This window comes from Jaculus jaculus, chromosome 6, assembly GCF_020740685.1.
Source record: "Jaculus jaculus isolate mJacJac1 chromosome 6, mJacJac1.mat.Y.cur, whole genome shotgun sequence".
Classification (NCBI taxonomy): Eukaryota; Metazoa; Chordata; class Mammalia; order Rodentia; family Dipodidae; genus Jaculus; species Jaculus jaculus.
Genome location: NC_059107.1, coordinates 62,928,989 through 62,950,137, shown reverse-complemented (window position 1 = coordinate 62,950,137; position 21,149 = coordinate 62,928,989). Strand labels below are relative to the sequence as shown.

General features: G+C 40.3%; 1 protein-coding gene and 1 non-coding gene across 5 annotated transcripts in view; both read right to left on the bottom strand.

Moving 5' to 3' along the window:
* The window catches only part of Exoc6b (exocyst complex component 6B), a 672,146-nt gene that overhangs the window by 93,686 nt on the left and 557,311 nt on the right, over positions 1–21,149 (bottom strand). The window lies entirely within an intron of this gene.
* LOC123462004 lies at positions 15,293–15,453 on the bottom strand. The gene has a single exon (XR_006638041.1). It is a non-coding gene; the product is annotated as a U1 spliceosomal RNA (small nuclear RNA).

Here is a 21,149-nt window from a genome sequence, read left to right as displayed (position 1 = left end):
GGTAGCAACAAAGATATAAATATTGAATAACTCACAACACGTTAGACCTTCACACAGTTGGAGCCAAATATCATGAAGCTCCTGAGTTCTCTCTTTTCTACCAGATATCCAGTTCCTTAAACAAAGTTTCCAGAAGGCTTACTAGCCTTGTTAACTTTTTCTTCTAAATTTACTTTACCAGTGTTCTCCTTAAATCATGGCACTCTAAAGGAAAAGACAAGTTTTGGCCACAGGCTTCTCATCTACCACAGATAAATGCTTCCTATTGTAGCATAAGAAAGAAATGCCTAGAAAGGTTAGGCTACTTGCTCACACTTACACAAGCAGTCAATGGCAGAGGTAGAAATATTTCTGCTCCTCATTCTCTATATTTGACTAGACATAATCCCCACTGGCCAGAAAAATCGGAATGTTTCTTCAACATGGCATTGGAATATGGGGATGGCAAAAAAAGAATGAATGAAAAACAGCAAGGCATAGGATCCAGAATCAGTGGCGGCGGCTTGTCATTTCAGCACTTGGGAGGGGGAGGCAGAAAATTAAGTGTTCAAGGCCATCCTTGGCTATAACAGAATAGCTGAGGCCAGCCTGGGCTCAGCTATCATACTGTTGTCCTTCCAAGAACCTAAACAAACCTTAACTACTTGATAGGCCAGAGTAATATCTTTTCTTGGGTTTCTACCCCTGCTTAGAAAGAAAATAAGGTTTCTCCCAAGGAATGTCTGAGGCCAACCCTTACAAAGTTTAGTGTGCAAAGGGTCAAAGGACAGGGGTGATGGTTTTTGTTTAGGGATTTGGAGCAGTGCAGGCAGGTTCTCTGAACCTCCTAACTGAAATTCCAACACTGAACTAGTTAGCTAACAGTGTCCTCTGACAATACAGGTAGCGCACAAATTATGATGAAAATATGAATAACAGCTGGGCATGGTGGCACATGCCTTTAATCCCAGCACTCAAGAGGCAGAAGTAGGAGGATCTCCGTGAGTTTGAAGCCACTCTGAGACTACATAGTTAATTCCAGGCCAGCCTGAGCCAGAGTGAGACCCTACCTTGGAAAACAAAAACAAACAAAAAAGAATAACAACTAGATGTTGATGTGGGTGCAGGTGGGTGGAGAGCTCTGTAAGCCACACTCAGAATCTTGATACAATGTATGTACTAAAAGTGCACAGGAGAAGTGACATTACCCCTGGGGCAGCATTTAAAACTTAGCTTGGGACTACTGGCAAGACAATATTCTGGTTGCATAATTGCTGAGATTTGGCATATGCATTTTCATTGTAGAGTTTTCCTACCTCCTAAACATCTTAATTCATCCTTTGAAATGCATATGGAATTAATTCAATATGTACTTACTGAAAATCAGCAAGACAAGGGCACTAAGGGCTGAAGTTCACAAAATAGAATGTGAACTCCCTGAAGGAGTTCAGTAATGAGACAAACACAGAGACAATAAACAAGGCACACTGATATCAAAGGAAATGGCCACCAAGAACACAAACATACATAGATTGAGGCAAGATATAATTTAGAATTGGGACTCAGTTACATTAGACACTAGGCTGAGGAACCCATGCAAGCCCCACAACATACAAGATCAAGGAAGTCCTTTTTTGTGGATGGGCAAAACCTTCCCTTTGAAATCAGCTGATTGAGTGAGAACTGACTGGATCACAGGTTAATGACGACAGGGAGATTTGGGTAACTGGGTGCCAGACCTGGCATCTAAGCTTACCACAAGTAAAGATGAGCTGCTTGAAAGAGACAATGCTCTATAGTCAAAACTGACAGCCAAACCTCCTAGAAGGACATCCCTATGGCAGGGTTAAAATAAAGGAACAACCAATAAGATGTGGCTGCTGGGACAAGCTACACTGTCTTTCCCCCTCCTGCCACTGGGTTGACAAGCAAGCAGAAAACCAATATTATTGTTATAATAATAACAAGCTTGCTTCATCCCCTCCAAAGCAAGGGATCTTATAAGCCAAGCAACAAACAGAAACCAAACCTAGGAATGCTAAATCCACTGAGAAATATCAATTGTCAATTCTTTCCCAAAGAGACTGGAGAGGTTGAATAAAGCAATTCTATAAAATGCAGTCCAAAAGCCCTCATTGTTTACTGCATGGTAAATCATAATGGCAGGAGTGGTCTTATCCTGTTACACTGGAAAATGAGCTAGAAGAAGATAAAGTCACAGCCACAGCCACTAAGTAGAGTAAACAAATACTTTATGCAGACATCAGAATGCCTAGACAATGTGAAGTCTCCCTGCTCCCAGGCACTCCTGCAAAGGAAAGTTCCTTTTGGGTTCTGCTGCAGACATCACAGTAAAGCATTTTGACAGTCAGAATGTGATGAAGATCCTGAAAACAGTTTGCTTAGAATCCCACAGAGTTGGCTGAGCCTGAATTCTGGGCATGAGCTATTTTATTTCCTTTCTCTGATTAAAGAATGGGACTATCCCTGAGTGCATGAAAAGGACAATGTACCAAATAAAGAAAAAGTGCCATATTTATGCTCAGCTCTCATGCCTATACAATCAAGTGGGAACACTGCCACAGTCATGGCCTCACAAGCTCTCATTTCTGCACTTGGCATTGATACCATCCCCACTCGTCTTCTCTGACTATAAATATAATTCTTACAGTTCCACTTTTGTATTTCAGCAAATTTTAAAAAAATGTCATATATATCAAGAAAAAGTAATTCAATAATGGAATCATTCTGTTCCGATGCAGACTTCCAACTTGAAAGCTCCCAAAACACTCTTGTCTGAACAAGGTAGCCAAGATAAAAATGTTCTGTAATGTGCTATTTGGAATAACAAAAATGGGAGCAACTTTATGTTCAAAGACAGAACAGTAAAGTGTGGTCTACTGACACAACAAAGAACATACAGCACATGGGGGCAGGCAGAGGTGGGGGACCTACAGCTGGAGAGGTACAGCACTTGCCTAGCATGCACAAAGCCTTGAATTCAATCCCTAGGACCTCATAAAACCAAGTGTGATGGTTATGTGTCTGTAATCCCAGCATTCTGTCTGGAGGTGGAAGCAGGAAGGTCGGAAGTTTAAGGTCATCTAGGCTATAAGAGATTAAAAAAAAAAAAAAAAAAAAAGGAAGAAAAAAAGCTAGATGACATCACAGCACTCTAGGTTGAGGCAGGAGTATCAACTTGAGTTCAACACTGGCCTGGGGCTATAGAGTGAGTTCCAGATCAGTCTGGGCTCCAGGGAGACCCTGACTTGACAAAAAAAAAAAAATCAAAATAACAACAACAACAAAAACTAATGGCATTATTGGCATGGCGAAATACTGAAAAGAATATTTAGTGAAAAATACCATAGAATAAACGAGTGTGATGTACATACATAGATTCAGAAAAGACATAAGACAACACTTAATATTGTCCAAAGATATGCAGAGATGCTTAAAACAGAAAAAAAAAAAAAAAAAAAAGTAAGTGAACTGGAAAAGTAAATGCCAAAGTCATGGTATGAATGTGCTTGCCTAGTTAGGCCTAGCAGTCAAACAGGGTATTGTATATGCTACAATATATTCCTTCTTTAACTTCTATGTATATATATTTTTACTAATTGCATAGATGTTTAAATATAGGAGAAATAAAAATGTAAATTTTGGGAGGGGTCTGGAGATATGGCTTAGTGATTAAGGCATTTGCCTACGAAGCCAAAGCATCCCGAGTTCAATCTTTCAGGAGCCAGGTAAGCCAGATGCCCAAGGGGGTACATGCATCCGTAGTTCGTTTTCAGTGGCTGGAGGTCCTGGCATGCCCATTCTCTCAAACACACTCTCTACCTCTTTCTCTCTCTCTTTTTTTTTTTTGTTCATTTCTATTTATTTATTTATTTATTTGAAAGTGACAGACCGAGAAAGAAAGAGGCAGAGGGGGGGGGGAGGGAGGGAGAGAATGGGTACACCAGGGCCTCCAGCCACTACAAACCAACTCTAGATGCATGCGTCCCTTGTGCAGCTGGCTAACGTGAGTCCTGGGGAATCAAGCCTCAAACTGGGTCCTTAGGCTTCACAGGCAAGCTCTTAACTGCTAAGCCATCTCTCCAGCCCCATCTTTCTCTCTTAATAAGTAAATAAATAAAATATATTAAAAGAATATAAATTTTCAAGTGTGGACAGGGGATATAGATTTTATTATTTAAAAAAGGTTTCTTGAAGATATAAAGTCTCCAAAAGGATAGTCACTTGCCTGTTTTTATTTTAGTCTATAGAGAAATGCATTTATTGTGTGTAAGGAATTCTAAGCTCAACTAAAGAAGTAATTTCCTCTGAAAATTAAAGGCACAGAGCTTATGGCTATCTGAATAAATGTCTACTATTTCAGACACACACACATACACACACCCGCTAGTCAGGTGGTACACTGACTCTAGGTAAGGTCTTAGGCATCAGAAAGTCTGAGTTCAATTCCTTGCTTAGCAATACACTGTGACTTAGGCTGAGTTTCTGTTTCATCACTGATAAAAAAAAAAAAAACCTGATTTTTTTTTTTTTAATCTCACATGGGCTTTGGAAAATTACCTGGGATAATATATAAACATATCACTTAGTTTTTGCCTAGTATATTGCGAATCTTTAAAGAATGGTGTGAGGCAAACAGAAAGGAATAAGTATTTATTGAGAGTTCAAAAAATTAAGCAATAATTTGTCAAGTCAACAAGTGTGAGGAGTGCAGCACAGCCTCATCCTACCACTGGTGATGTGAAGGTAACAGGACAGGAAGCCTCTGTTTCACCTCCCCTGCTAACCATCATTACTGTTCTGATACGGGAAAATCAAGGTAAAGTATTTTAGGCTCACTGAACTGCAGAGGGGAAGCTGGTGGCAGTTCAGGACCATTGCTCTCTTCAGAAGCCAAGTTTTCAGACTTCCTGTTGGCAGTGGTTAAACCCCTGGGTAGCCTAAACTCTGGGGTATCAGAAGGACATGGTGGTAGGTCTTCCTCATACACAGTTTCAAAGCAAGGTTGTCTCAAGAGTACCTGCCCAGAATCAGAGAGCAGAATCCTAATCAAAGGCAAGCAGGTTGTCCAGACCACTGGTCTACCTGAGCCTTACTTCTGTAGAGATAATGCTATGGGTTACTTTGCACTATTAGTAAATACTTAGAATTAAAGTCTAAAAATGTGACCTCTTCAGACATATTAAACCAAAGACTCTGAAGAAGCCTCTATTAGGATCCCTCTACCTCTACCTTTTCGCCCACACTGTCCAGAACTCAGTAGAAGTGTTTGTTGAAGACGTGACAGAAGTACTTTTCTCAGGCATTTGTTTCTCATCAGCAGCTTCTAAAGTTCAAACTTGTCCATGGAAGATAGCTGTTTCCTCTAGTTACTAATCTTTAACACTCGCAGGATAGTAAATAAATGAATGTTTTTCCTTTTGATTAAGCTACCTGAATAGCTCCTTTCCTGGACAAGAAGATGAAGAACCTTTCTAAGCAAATTAAAATGTTTCTTATTGGGGCTGGAGAGATAGCTTAGCAGTTAAGGCACTTGACTGTGAAGTCTAAAGACCCATGTTATACTCTCCAGAACCCATGTTAGCCAGACTCACAGAGGTGAAGGAAGTGCAAGGTCACACATGCCCACTAGGTGGCATAAGCACCTGGAGTTTGATTGCTGTGGCTGAGGCCCTGACACACCAATTTTCTCTCTCTCTTCTCTCTGTCTCTCTCTCTTTAAAATAAAAAAGTTTCTTATTGGCATTTATACCCCTTCTCTTGTTATGAACAAAATGTCTTTGAAGGAAGAGAAAAACAACTCAAGCAAACCCATTAGCAGTTTTCAAGTACAAAAATGCCTGAGCAATACTCTCTCTAGATATGCCTCTTATTCTGGAGACCATGACTTCTATGAGTAGCAAGGTGCTTTGCTGTGCTTCCTAGATGTGAGAAAAAAGATGGTAGAGAGAGGATTTAGGGCATACTGGAGGCCTGAAGCAAGAGGTTTAGAATTCTTCCCTTTTGGTTCATTTAGGATACATTTCTTTTGTATACTGGTCTGGATTCTTTCAAATGGTTCAACAAGGAGGGGAAGATAGCAGGGACAGTTCTGACCACTCGGGCTCTCATTGAGTCATGGGCCTTTCCATGTTACCTAGAGACTCCTGAGGAGGGGGTCTTGAGGGTCAGAGGTGCTTTGTCAAGTCAGACTTTTCATGACTGAGAAAGATGGTCTATGGATAGAAAGAGGAGGAGGAAGGGAGAGAGAGAGAGGAGAAGGGGTTAGAAAAAGGGAATAAAAAAGTAAAGGATAAGAAGAAAAATGTTGTGATAGGGAAAGTATGATGCCAGTCTCAGGTGCATTTGCATCTGTGACTGTGGAGAAAAGCTACATGTGCATCTTGCTCAATACTTCAGTAATGCACAGGCAATACAGCACATTATAGCTCAAGACCAAAATGGTGGTCTTGTACTCCACAGTGAACTAGATTTTGCTCTAGTTCTGAAAGGTGCTGTACAGCAAAGCCAAATCAGAATAATGCTTGGGGGGGGAAGGTACTGAGAAGCCCTGGCAATTTCTCCTGCATTTCACATGCTGCCAAGGTCAACTAGAGGTAAAGCTGAACTCTACATTTGACCCCTTTGCTTTTTCCTTCCCTCCCCTCTCTTCACTTCCCTGAATACCTCAGCAGGATTATCTATCACTTAGCACATTATCAGACAGGACTGGGGAAGCAGGATGTGAGGGTGTGGCAAGGTCCTTATCAGGGAGGTAAGAAAGAGAATCTACCTGGCAAGCTTCTGGCTGGCTGGGAAGAACAGGGAGGTGAGCCAAGGTGCCAGGAAGTTAGGAGGAGGTCACCTTGGATAAGTGCCTAAAGCTTGCCTATTTAGCTTATCACCTTCTCCAGTTTACAAAGATGTATTTCCTGTGTTTCTCCCTCTCAGTCATCCAGGCAAAAGACTCCAGTTGGAAGAATGAATGGAACCCAATTGTGGTAACTCATTCAGAAAATCCTTAGGTCACAGACACAGGTTAGACCCCACACGGTGCAGGCAAGAGGAGAACAGTCAGGGATAGCTGTGCTGTCCTCATCACCACACTGTCCTGACTCTGACCTGACCTGGAACCACCTCACACACCACTCACTTCAGCTGCCTTGTATTGCCTCTCCTATAAATGGCAGTCCACACCATTTATTTCTCAACTGCTTCTTCTACTTGCTTAGGGAGACATGGAAAGGATAACAACTCTCAGCAGAACAAGATCACATTCAAGAGCTGCAATGTGAGAGGAGAGAATGATGTCTGTTTGTTAAGCAAATTTCTAATATAACAGGTTGTTTTGGGAAAAATGATTAAAGTACAAGCTACATAAAAATGCTGATTAAGGCCTAGAGAGATGGCTTAGCAGTTAAGGCACTTGCCCGGGAAGCCTAATGACCCAGAGTACACTCCCCAGAACCCACGTAAGCCAGATGTACAAGGTGACACATGCACAGGTGGACATGTGCACAAGGTGGCACACATGTCTGGAATTTGTTCACAGTGGCTAAGGCGCTGGTGTGCCAAATTCTCACTCTCAAAATTTTTTTTAAAAAAGCTGATTAAATTCCCCCTAAAGGTCAGCCACAACTATTACAGAACTGTTGGAAGAGGACTGATGAGAAAGTGTAAGATGAATTGGAGCCTCTGCTCTCCTAGACCCCATCAAACTGATGGCTAATCTTGTTGATCTGATTGGCTCTAGCCTGTGAGGATTTTCTAGATTAGGTTACTTGAGATGAGGCGACCTACTCTGTCCTGTGGGTGGCACTATCCCATGGGTATTCCAGAGGAGAAAGCAAGCCAAACAATACCATTCATACCTTTCTCTTCCTGACAGTGGTGCAATGTGATCAGCTGCTTCACTGTGGTGGTTTGATTCAGGTGTCCCCCATAAACTTAAGTATTCTGAATGCTAGTCTCCTCAGCTGGTAGCAATTGGAAATTAAAGTCTCCTGTAGGCAGTGCATTTTGGGGGGCAGACTTGTGGGTATTGTATTATAGCCAGTTTCCCCATGCCAGAGTTTGGCACACTCCCCTGTTGCTATGTCTACCTTATGTTGGCCAGGGGGTGATGTCCACCCTCTGCTCATGCCATCGTTTTCACCTGCCATCATGGAGCTTCACCTAGATCCTATAAGCCAAAATAAACCTCTGTTGTTTTTTTTTTTTTTTCCCCCACAAGCTGTTCTGGCTGGGTGACTGGGTGGTTTCTACCAACAATGTGAACCTGACCACAACATTCATACTCCTTCAGCCAAGCCTTCTCCACCATGATGGACTGTACCCTCAAATTGTAAGTTGAAATAAACCCTTCCTTCCTCAATTACTTTTGTCACAGCAACAAGAAAGTTAACTAATATCCTGACTGACTCTGGAGTGTAGCTCTAGACAATTATACTGGCAATAGTTATTTCTACCCAAACTCAAAGAGCTTCTCATAACCCAGTTACTCATAGCTAAGACACATTTCAAAGTCTGTCAAGAAACAGAGCATATGCCCAAGCCCTTTAGCCAGTAGTTCAAATGTCAATATGGAACTTTGAATTTCTATGCATTTCTTTCTTTAGAAATCATCTGGTTACCTTTCAGTTCCATAAAAAAGGTGTTTGTTCACTTGTCTATTCAACAAACACTTACTGAATAACTGTGATGTTTCAGGAACTGAGGCAAGGTATACAAGGATATAAAAATAATAAACAGTGTTTATCTTAAATACTTCACAGACTCAGGAAAATGGATACAGTATCATGTGAGATGTTGTAACAGACTTGGAAGAGTGCAGTATCTAGGGTCTCTCAGGGGAGGAAACATCTGACCCAAAATTTAAAAGGCAGTCACTGTTTATAAGAGGACTAGTGCCTTATTGAAAGGAAGATACTTGCTTATATCACAATCAGGGAACAGCAACAAAGTAGTGTAGGTACACCATGGGGATGCCAGGAAATGCAGAGGGTGTGACCTGAGAGGGTACATGACCTCTAAGAAGATACTAGTAGGCAGGGCTTAGGGATTCCCTGGACTCGTGATAGGTAGACATCTAATGTGTCATCACATATCATGTGGGGGATAAGTTCTTCCTGTACGTTGGTCTGCCTTCTTTCAGAAGATTAAATTAAGTAGGTGAAGGTCACAGTGAATGCTTCTACGATTTATGAATAAGGTTACAATATTTTTCTAAAAAGATTTATTTAATTATTTATTTGAGAGAGGGAGGGAGGGAGGGAGAGAGAGAGAGAGAGAGAGAGAGAGAGAGAGAGGAGGGAGGGAGAGAGAAAGGCAGGTAGAAAAAGAATGGGCACGCCAGGGCCTTCTGCCACTGCAAATGAACTCCAGATGCATGTGTCACTTTGTGTACCTGGCTTATGTGGGTCCTGGGGGAATTAAACCTGGGTCTTTCAGCTTTGCAGGCAACTGCCTTAAACACTAAACCACCTGTCCAGCCCAAGGTTAACATCTTGAATGTTTTGCTATTCCTGCATTCGAGTGAGCTTGCCTAGTTCACACAGTATCTTCTAAATAAAGTCCCTTGAGGGGCAAAGTTGGTCTCCTCAAGGAAGATTTAAGAGTTTTAATGATGAAAGTTCTATTCTATAAGATCACTTTGGCAGTGGTGATGATTTGTCAACTTGATGAGATTAAGAAATAACATGGACATTAGTGAGGCACATCTTTGGGTGTGTCTGTGAGAGTCACTTAAACCAAGGAGGGAAAACCCACCCAGAATGAACCTGGAGGTCCAGGAGTGGTAAACAGGCAGCCAAGAGAGAGGCTTGTCCCCTGGCACACATCTATTTATAATGTTACTGTGATGGGTTTCACCTTCCGGCTCAGATGAGCCAGAGTGAGGACTGATTGGTCTGGGCTGTAGGGGATGAATTTGACCAACCACACTGTCAAGATTAGATTTAAATTCTAGGAAAGGGAACCTCCCTTCCAGGAGGGGCTCAGGTTGTCTGTGGAAAAATAGATCTAGGAAACTTCTTCAGACATGAGATAAAGAAGAAACCAGCTTCTCTGATCTCTAGCAAAGTGGAGACTGCAAGGGCAGACATTACTGCCTTTACTTTCCAGGGCCCAGTACTCTAACTGCCTGACAAAGCTACCTAACTCACTCTCATACCCGCTCACACCACAATAGTCCTCTCCTTGACTAGCTATACTGCATTCACTGTTGTATGGCTTGTCCCATTCTTCCTTGTGAAACAGTTCCAGAAAGCTGTCCAACTTACATGTCAATGGACCACTTAGAGTTCTGGTGGTATTTCATAGTGCTCAGCTAGTAATTACAGTATTCTTATAAACTTTCTGAATACTCTTAGTCCACCAGGCCAAACCTCTTTGCATCAGGAATCAGTGTACAAGATCAGCAGGTGCCATCACTTTCCTCAGCAATTTTAACATGACAAAACTCATCTTTATTTTCTGATTAGTGTCACTCAATTAACTCTCAAATTTCTTACAATGGACACTGAGAGAGAGATAATCTTCTTCCAGTAAGTACAATTGGCCTTGGACATATCCTGATTTCACCTGTTCAGGTCTCTGGGTATTTAATAAAACAAGTTCAGCCACTGTGCCAAGAGGCCACACAGAGTTCAAGGTAACACCTCACAGCCATCAGCAGGTTAATTATAATTTCATTTTCAAATATACCGATGGCATGCTTGTTTCAACTCCAAATGACCTTACCTGTTTTTTGGGGGGAGGGGTCTACATGGAGTAAATTTCTGTCAGCAAAGCTGAAAGGCCACTGAGAGTTCATAGTAACAATTCATATTTTTAACAGGCTGCCCAGACCTAAATTCTCACCTTCAAACATAACAGAAAGAGAGAGAGAGAGCGAGACCTTCATCTTTCTGTAAATATAAAGGAAGTAGGGAACAGGATGGAAAAGGAAGAGGTTTAAGGACAAGAAGGTAGACAAGGCAAGGAGGCAGCACAGCTGACTTCTGGAGCTTTGAGGGACTTAATAGCCATCATAGCGAGCTGACCACCTATGATAGGGGTCTGAGCTTTTGCTGTAGCATTTTGGAAGACCTCACTACCAATAACAAAACTGGCTCAAAGGCAGTTCATACTACATTCTAATATCTCAATTGTGGATACAAGACTTTAGCTTTTTTCCTCTCCATATAATCTAGATGACACAGTTCTTCACAGTATTAACTCATTTTGTAAACTGACTTGAAGAGATTGAAAACAAGTTTACTAGTAGCTACACCTTGACTGGAGATTCACTTTGAGACAGTGGTTAGAGCGAGGCTTTGCCTCAGGTTATGTTGATGTCTTTCCTGGTACTCTTGGCTGAGGAGCCTGTGTAGTCTGACAGCCCAGTCTGTCTTGTCAACCCAGTTTGGCAAATAACAACCTCTATCAAGCTCACCCATTCCTTCTTCAGAGGACCCTTTTTTTTGTTGTTCAAGTGGGTGAATCCTTTCAATACTGATTTTCAAATCAGGAGGTAATTTCTGATTATTGTAGGAGCATAAAAATTTTGGCTGAATGCCCATACATAAAGCCCAAATGTTCTGTGGATGTTACAAAATATGCTGATTTAGATTTTAATGGTAAAGCCTATTTTCTTTCCCCAAATGAATTTTATGAGGAAGGCTAATACATAGAACACGATGTATAAATGCTGTTGAGTAAAATTTGAGCTCAACCATCCAGAGATCTCTCAGCTCAGCCCTTTTGTCTTGCCCCATTTCTTGCATTTCTGCCACTATTGCACAGAATCTCTCCCAAAGCATTTCTGAAGAATCACTAGCTTCCTTGAAATGTAGCTTCAGAGTGAATGAGGAACACATTTGTGTTAACTACAGAGAAGGTATGATCGATTATGTCAGAACATTCTTTCACTAAATTATCATCAGGCTAGTCTAGTGGTAGTGTGGCCTGAATGTTAACTGTCCCTGATAGGCTCATATACTTGAGCACTTGAGACCCCAGTTGGCAGGGCTATTTTGGGAAGTTGTGGAACTTTACAAGGTGGAGCCTGGTAGACAGAGATGGGTCACTTTGGTGGGCCTCTGAGAGTTACAGCGCCATCCTGTTTCTGCCCAGATGCCATGTGAAGAAGCGGCAGCTTTAAACTTGTGCCTTGGAGAACACCAAGCCACCATGCTCATCTCACCACAATGTACTGAAATCGCCTGTAACCATGAGCCCAAATCAATGTTTCCTTCCTTCTGTCATGTATTTTGTACCAGTGGGAGAAAAGTAACTAACACAAATGTATAGAATGCCTTCTAGCATGTGCCTGGCATGTTCTATCTTCAGCAGCGTATGTGTTAAGGGACATGACAAAAGATAAACATACACACGTATCTCTTGAAAGGACAGGTTTTTTTTTTTTTATGATTTTTCCACAACATGTAGCTCATAGTACATATTCAACAGATTCTTATTGCATTAAGCTCACCAAATCAGAAAAATGCTTTCATTGAGTACAGAATCTTGCCTTTTAAGGAAGCAGGAATTAAAATCTCTTCCTCATTCTTCATTTACCTAGGGACCCCTAGTCACCACACAGATCATATGAGATTAGTCATGACATTGGTGGGGGTATCAAATCATAACAAGAAAATAATTTAAAATTACTCCTCAGTTAACAATCAACCACTTATTTGTTACTATTATTGGGACACCAAGAAGAGTACTTAAGTGAAAGTTTGGCTCTGTGTGTCCAAGGTTAGGATATGGATTGCAAACTATTGCTCAAGAGTACCTTCAGCATCCCTCCAAGTGGAACAGAACCTGTTACCCTACCCAATTGTTTTACACGAAGGAGGTAAGCCTTATGAAAATGCCTAGTGCTATTCCTGATGCATGTTGGACTTAGGGCCTGTGTGAAAGCCAGGCACATAAAGGGTCAAAGTGCTACTCTGCCTACATTCTGTGCTACTCATATTATCTAGCTGAGTCTCAACTCCTCCATGATCTTAATCTTTGAAACAGGATACTGGAAGTTAGAAAGGCTTCTTCAGGTGGGGTAGCTGAAGATGGCTGGACTTAACATGACTGCAAGAGTGACCCCTAACCTCTGTCTTCATTATAATCATACATGTATACCAGATGGCACATCCTCAAGCATGATGACAGCTGCCAGCTGCCATGACAATGACTGGAAAAAACAATAAAAAGAGCAAAAACATTAATGAGCTCATTAATTTGGGTGGGGCCTAAAATCTGTGAAAGCCTCTGCCCCTTCCCAGAAAAGACAGGACTATTTCTCCTTAACTAGTTTGTCCTCTTCCTCATTTCCTTACCCTATTTCTATAACTACTTGTTACTATTTGACTGTCCTATTAAAAGTGTATCCCTGGGCTGGAGAGATGGTTTAGCAGTTCAGTGCTTGCCTGTGAAGCCTAAGGACCCCGGTTCAAGGCTTGATTCCCCAGGACTAACGTTAGCCAGATGCACTAGGGGGCATATGCATCTGGAGTTCATTTGCAGTAGCTGGAAGCCCTGGCGCGCCCATTCTCTCTCTGCCTCTTTCTCTGTCACTATCAAATAAATAAAAATGAATTTAAAAAAAGTGTAGCCCTACTTCAGAGTTTGGAGTTGACTGGGTCACAAAGGCTCTAACTCCATTAATGGATTAATCCACTGATGAATTCATAGCTGAATGGACAGAGGTGGGCCCTGGCTACAGAGGTGGTTCACTGTAAGCACACCTTTGAGTGTAATAAGCCTTACTCCAAAGACCAGTTCTTTCTCTCTGAAGCCTCCTCTGCTTCACCCTCCTTCTACTGTGATGCTCTGCCTCTTTGGGCCCAAAGCAATGAAGCCAGCTGAACATGGATGAAACTGCTATCCAACCAATGGCTGATCTTGTTAATGGCTGTGCAACTCTGAGCGTGAAAGGGCCCAGTCTGAGGTCAAAGTTTGATAATAAAAAGAATGATATAAAAGAAATACAACCATGTCCTTCAAATCAATAGGCAAGATTTGAAGACCCAGGTAATTCACATTTTAATTTTTATAGGACTCAGGATGCAAACTCAGCTCTAGGAATTCAAGATATGGATGGTGTGAAAGGAACCTGACTTTGGGTGTGTTCCAGGGCTAGCCTTGGGATGTACAGAATTATTCAGGAAACTACAAAGTGTACAGGCTAGAGAGTAGAGCCACCTTCTGTTTACAGGACAAGCACACTGGCAGGTGCTCTGTGACACTAAAAGGACTTTGATCCCAGTTGCTATAAATTAATCCATTGATGGATTACTGATTAATTCACTGATGGAGTCCTAATCTGATGGCAGTACTGGGAGGTAGTGGAAGGCTTGGCTGAAGAAAGAAGCTCATTAAGTTCTGGTTTCTGTTTCCCTCCTCTGCTATGGCTGCTCTGCCATTTTGCTCTGCTTCACCCCAGGCTCACAATGGTGGGGTCAAGTAAGCATTGAACTAAACCTCTGAAACTGGCTATGTCAGGTATTTTGATCAGTGTGATGAAAAGATAACTGAGATGATAGTTAAAATGAAGAGCATTATAGACAGACTGATGAGCAGAGTTTATACAGCTGAAGAGATCAGCTAAGTGGAACATATCTGCACTGAAACAAATACTCAGCTTGAAGCAAAAGGGCAAAAGCATGGGATCCAGTGAAGAAAGTAAGTACAAAGATTAGTGTATTTTGAATTGCAAGGAGGACCCAGGAAAAGAGAATAACTACAAGTTTTCCAAACTAGTCAGAGTCATCAAGACACAGATTCAAGAGGTATGCTAAAGCTCATGCAGGAGACACACAAATATACGCAACAACACATTAGAACCAAGCTGTCAAGAGTCCAAGACAGAACATTTTACAATACACAAATAAGGATGGGAGAGAGTTCCATGTTGTTAAGGGCAATTGCTTGCTTGCAAGCCTTGACAGCCCAGAATGAATTTCTCAGTACCCCTGTAAAGCCAGATGCAAAACTGGCACATGGGTCTGGAGTGTGTTTACAGTGGCAGGAAGCCCTAGTGCACCCATACTTGATCTGTCTGCCTCTTTCTCTCTGTTTCAAATAAATAAAATATTTTAAAAAAATACATAAATATTCATAGGAGCAGCAATAATATTGATATCTGCAAGGAAAATGACACAAATGATAGGCTTTAAAGGAATGCAAAAAGAAATAATTGACAATTTATTTATCTGAAGAAAATATCCTTCCATAATTAAGGGGACAGAATGGCATGTCAAAAGCAGATAATTCAACAGCAGCAGCAGCCTATGCTATTAGAAATATATGTACAAATATATGTTTTCTAATCAGGGGAGAATGCAAAGCAGTCCTCACTACCACACGATATGAAATTGTGTTTTCCTCATTTAGGGAAACTGCAGGAGTCAGCACATCCAGAGTGCAACTGATAAGCTTAATCCTGGGAAAACCACCATCATGATCATCGCATCACCCCTGCCAGATAAGTGTTAGCAGTAATTTTTTTACATTTTATTTTATTTTATTTATTTGGGAGAGAAAGAGAGGTAGGAAGAAAGAGAAAGAGAAAGAGAGAGAGAGAATGGGCACAGAGCCTCCAGCCATTGCAAACGAACTCCAGACACATGTACCACCTTGTGCATCTGGCTACATGGGTCCTGAGGAATTGAACCTGGATCCTTAGGCTTTGCAGGCAAGTGCCTTAAGCATCAAGCCATCTCTCCAGCCCAGTAACATTATTTCTTAAACTTTACTTATTTATTTGAGAGAGAAAGAGAGAAAAAGGGCACACTAGAGCCTCCAGCCACTTTAAATGAACTCTAGATGCATGTGCTACCTTGTACATCCGTCCTTATGTGGCTACTGGGGAATCAAACTTGGGTCCTTAGGCTTTGCAGGCCTCAAATAGGTAAATGAAATAAAATAAAAAGATAGTTTTTGTTTGGGAGTATTCATTCAGTACTGTACCAGCAGATAAGATAAACTTTTTTGAGCATTTTAATAAGTGTAAATATTGTTATATGTATACACATTATATAATTTTATATACTTAGTATATTTTTGTAAATTAAAATCATGTATATTAATAAAATAAATATCTATGAACATACCTAATAACTGTACTACCAAAAAAAAAATTGAGGTAGGAGGAAGATCAAACAATCCTAAATTTGTATGCAGCTCATAGCTTCAATGTATGAAAAGCAAACAAATAGCAGGAGAAAAATTTAAAATCCATAGCCACAACTGGAGAACTGTACACATTTAGGTAACTGAAAGAACAATTAGAATGACAGTCAAGCCAGGAGTGGTAGAATACACCTTTAATTCCAGTACTTGGAAGGCAGATGTAGGAGGATTCCTGTGAGTACAAGGACACCCTGAGACTACATAGTGAATTCTAGGTCAGTGTGGGCTACAACGAAACCCTACCTTGAAAAACTAACTAATTAACTAACTAACTAAGAAGAAGAAATGGTTCCAAACTTACTCTACCAGGCCAGCTAGGTTAAAATTTGAAAATCAACTAATGTAATCTATCATAACAACAGGATAAAGGAAAAATAGTGCATGAACATATAATTAGACAAAAATTGACAAAATTTCACATTCATTCAAAATTTTAAAAGAATCTCTCAGCAAATTATGACACAGGGAACACATACTCAATTTGATAAATAATATACAAAATTGAAAAAAACTTCGCCAGCCATATATCTGATAGAGGATTAATATCTAGGATATACAAAGAACTCAAAAAGTTAAATAATAAGAAATCAAACAAGCCAATTAAAAAATGGGCTATGGAGCTAAATAGCGACTTTTCAAAGGAAGAAATACGGATGGCATATAAGCATCTACAAAAATGTTTTACATCCCTAGTCATTAGGGAAATGCAGACTAAAACTACATTGAGATTCCATCTCACTCCTGTCAGATTGGCTACCATCATGAAAACAAATGATCATAAATGCTGTCGGGGATGTGAAAAAAGAGGAACCCTTCTACACTGTTGGTGGGAATGCAATCGGGTCCAGCTATTGTGGAAATCAGTGTGGAGGTTCCTAAAACAGCTAAAGATTGATCTATCATATGACCCAGCTATAGCACTCCTAGGCATATATCCTAAGGACTCATCTCATTTCCTTAGAAGTACATGCTCAACCATGTTTATTGCTGCTCAATTTATAATAGCTGGGAAATGGAATCAGCCTAGATGTCCCTCAACTGATGAGTGGATAATGAAGATATGGCACATTTATACAATGGAGTTCTACTCAGCAGTAAAGAAAAATGAATTTATGAAATTTGCAGAAAAATGATTGGATATGGAAAGGATTATACTAAGTGAGGTAATCCAGGCCTAGAAAGCCAAGCACCGTATATTCTCTCTCATATGTGGATCCTAGCTACAGATGATTGGGCTTCTGTGTGAGAAGGAAAAAACTCAGTAGCAGAGGCCAGTAAGTTAAAAAGGAGATACAAAAGGAAGAGAAAGGAAGGGAGGAGGGTACTTAATAGGTCAGTATTGTATATATGTAAGTAGAGGAATAGATTAACGGGAGTCAAAAGGCCCAAAGTGAGGTCAGGGGAGGAGATTGAGTTCAGGAAAGGTGGAGGGAGGGCTAATCAAAATCTAAGAGGATATAAATAAATCATATGGAATCCTCCAGTTATGGACAATGGAACACTCAGGAGCCATAGATCGTTGCTAGAAAAGTTTCAATGCCAGGTATGGGATACCTTCCAGTGAGTTGTTGGCCAGGTAGGTCCCTGATGCCCCTCAAACATTATAAGCCATTGCCAAAGCTCTTGATTTCCCACCGAGAATCAATGGTAGACCCTATTGCTGAAGACTCCACATACTTGGGCTGCAAGACCACTGAGAAATCCTGCTGAGACTGAGCTGATAACCTCCTCCATGTAGACCAGCTGACAGAAAGCTGGAAGAAGCCATTCTGCATGTAGTTCAATGGGAGAAAGAGATACCACCACTAATTCAACAGGGCATTAAAAAAAAATAAGATGTATACTAGTTAAGAAGGAATGGTTACTTATTTTATTATATACATGATAGAGTTATCTACAAAGAAAGTAAAAAAGGACAAAAATATTCTGGAACTAGCAGGGTGTGGTGGCGTACACCTTTAATCCCAGCACGTGGGAGGCAGAGGTAGAAGGATCACCGTGAGTTCAAGGCCACCCTGAGACTACATAGTTAATTCCAGGTCAGCGTGGGCCAGAGTGAGACCCTACCTCAAAAAAAAAAAACAAAACAAAACTGGAACTAATAGGTGATTATACCAAGGCTGCAGAATACACAGCCAACACTTTGTTTATTTGCTTTATTATTATAGGAATTAACAGCTGGGAATTGAAGTTAAAAGTACAATGCCATTTATATTAATATCTCTCAAAATGAAATACACAAGTATAAATCTAATAACATATGAACAAGATCTACATGAGGAATAGTATAAACTCTAATGAACAAAATTAAAAGAACTAAAAAAAGAGAAGCTTTCTCAGATTCATTGATAGGAAGATTCAATAATATATCAGTTATTTCCAGCTTGACATATACATACAATGTAACCTTAGTCAAAATCCAAAAATGATTTTTTTGGTGAATACTGACAAACTGATTACAAAGTTTATATGGAAGAGCATAATACCTACAATAAACAATCAACACTTGAGGGGGGGGGGCGTCAGTAAGAGGACTGACCGAATCTGGCTTCAAGACTTATAATAAACTTATAATTTGGCACTGACAAAAAAGCCTGACAAATAGATTAACAGAAAAAAGTAAAATGTGGGCTGGTGAAATGGCTTAGTGGTTAAAGTGTTTGCCTGCAAAGCCTAAAGATCCCAGTTTGATTCCCCAGGACCCATGTAAGCACAAGGAGGCATATGTGTCTGGAGTTCATTTACAGTGGCTAAAGGCCCTGGCACATCCATTCTCTCTTTCTATCTGCCTCTCTCTCTCAAATAAATAGTTAAAATATTAAAAAAAGAAAAATGTAAAAAGCTAGGAAGGTGGGGTGTAGTGGCCCATGTCTTTAATCCTAGCACTAGGAGGCAGAGGTAAGAGGATCGTTATGAGTTTAAGGCCAGCCTGAGACTACATAGTGAATACTATGGTCAATCTGGGCTCTAGTGAGACCTTACATTGAAAAACCAAAACAAACAAACAAATAAACAAATAAAGCCAGGAAGTAACATGCAAATATATCCAGGTGTTCACTGGCAAATTAATGGAGAAAAGGTGATGTTTTTAACAAATGGTACCAGTACAACTGGATATCCAGGTTTTGAGAAAAAAAAGGAACATAGACAAAACTTAAATCTGCCACAAAATAAACTAAACTGGATCACAGTTCTAAATGTAAAAGGCAGAACTATAAAACCTCCTAGAAGAAAATCTAGATCCTCTTGGACTTGGCAATGACATTTTATATACAATAATAAAGGCATTACCCATGAAAGAATCTATAACCAAGACATCAACAACATTAAATTTGTGTTCTGTGAAATACATTCAAGAGAAGGGCGGGGGGAAAGGCTCAAAGTGGGAAAAATATTTTAAAAGGACATATCTTACAAAGGATTGTTATCCAAAATGTACAATGAACTCTTAAAACTGAGTAATAAAAAAGACAACTCAATCAAAAAAAAAAAATGAGAGATCTTAATAGAAACCTCACCAAAAAGATACATATGCTACATGATCTGACTACATCCTATGTCACGAAAACACAAATTCAGCCAGGTGTGGTGGTGCAAGCCATGAGTTTGGAGTCAGCCTAGGACTACAGCGAGTTCTAGCCTGGGATAAAGTGAGATCTTATGTCAAAAAAGAGGGGAGGGTCTGGAGAGATGGCTTGGCAGTTAAGCACTTGCCTGTGAAGCCTAAGGACGCCGGTTCAAGGCTCAATTCCCCAGGACCCATTGTAAGCCAGATACACAAGGTGGCACATGAGTCTAGATTTCATTTGCAGTGGCTGGAGGTCCTGGCACTTTCTTTCTGTCTCTCTCTCTCTCTCTCTCTCCCTTTTTCTCTTCCTGTCCCTCTCAAATAAATAAATAAAAATAAACCAAAAGAAAAGATGAATTCAAATAACTCTGCTACTGACAGCAAAAACCAGATGAACAGAATCTAAATGTCCAATGGAATCAACAAACTCCCAAAATGGTTCTTTAAGATAAGTAAAAATGATAAACCTCTACTAACAATGAAAAAGAGGAGAGCACAAATTCCCACTATTAAGATTAAAGAAAGGGCATATAACTATAGATTTAAGATATTTTAAAATAGAGTAAGATTATGGATGACTTTAATCCAAGATGTTAGGAAATTTAGATGAAATAAGACACATTACTAAAAGACAATTTCCCAAAATAGAAAGAATCATCAGTAGGATTTGGCTAGTCTCTGACACAGGAAGATCAAGACTATCCTTAATGTTACCAGACAGAAGCTTCCTGTTGTGTTGTATTTCACCCAGAAACGTTCTCACTCTTACTTAAATTCTTACAAACAATGTCTTAGGTGGGTATAGCCTTATACCAAAATATATATAGGTATTATGATCAAAGACATGCTCCTGAGTCAGTTGCTGTGACAAAGTGGTACAGCCTCCCGGCTTCCTGTCACAGGTGCGCCTTCAGCAGTGCTGTCACCTGCTGTGAGGGGGAGGGTAATGCCTATGAACCTCCCAACTGTGAACCAAATGTGATAAAATATTAGCTGGAATAGCTGTGCTTTCTTTTGTATGTCAACCAACTTAAGATAAAGTAAGTACATAAGTTTTACTAAGGAAAGGTAAAGTGTTTTAACTAATACATTTTAAACTGCATTAAAATTAAAATCTTTAAAAACATACAAAATCTGAATTTCTAAATTTTTTAACCATGTGTCATACAAATCACATTATTTTGAAGTTCTGGAGGGGTGACCAGGAAATTATACATACTGTAACTTTTACAGCTCATAGATGTATGAACAGTGCTAACAACAGCTTTTACAGACATGGGGAGTAAGGTTCAGGGCAGCTGGGCCATTGGACCAAGGGCTCATTTTTAGTTAGTGGCACTGTTGAGTAAACATTCGTGTTTCCTGATGACTGATTCAGTGTTCTTTGCACTGTAGCACATCGGACTCTTGTAGCATCATGTGTCATATT